General features: G+C 42.6%; 1 protein-coding gene across 1 annotated transcript in view; it reads left to right on the plus strand.

The window, feature by feature from the left end:
- The window catches only part of FNBP1 (formin binding protein 1), a gene marked incomplete at its 5' end in the record, with an annotated part of 57,006 nt that overhangs the window by 36,602 nt on the left and 19,803 nt on the right, over window positions 1–601 (plus strand).

Raw genomic sequence — 601 nt, forward strand, 5'->3', positions numbered from 1 at the left:
AGTTCCTGAGCAGTGTTATCTAGGGACCCTCCAAGTGCTGGGTGAGTGTAGGATGGATCGCCAGCCTAACTATCCCTGGGATCTGTGGATGGCTTTACGTTTACACACGTACTGGCTGGAGCTTTCACATCCATTCTGTAACATGTCAACACTTGCTCCTCCCCTGTAGGTATGTGAGAAACCAAAATATGGATTAGAAGAGGGAACAAATTGGTGCATTTTATTCTTGATTATTTGGGAGGGATGGAGAAAGCCCACAAAATAGCATTTACACAAAACATAAAAAGCACAAAGAGGGCGCAGGCTTACTGCTTCTTTACAGTATAACGACAAATAAATGTGGGGAGTTTTAGAAAGTCCATTTGATCATGGTTCATACGCCTTTTTTGTTCATGAACCCCACTGAGAATTGAATTAAAAAATGCATGGATTCCCTCATGTGCTCCTCCTTAAGAAGAAAACATATGTACACAATGTTATATATATTTATATACACAGAAGTTCTCACAAGGCCCATCCAGGCGACACAATCTGTGAATCTGGCCAAGTGCAAGTTGCAGGCGCAGGTGAGAAAGAATGCTGACTCTGGTGTCTCCCTAGA

Source organism: Myotis davidii, unplaced genomic scaffold (assembly GCF_000327345.1).
Source record: "Myotis davidii unplaced genomic scaffold, ASM32734v1 scaffold651, whole genome shotgun sequence".
Lineage (NCBI taxonomy): Eukaryota > Metazoa > Chordata > Mammalia > Chiroptera > Vespertilionidae > Myotis > Myotis davidii.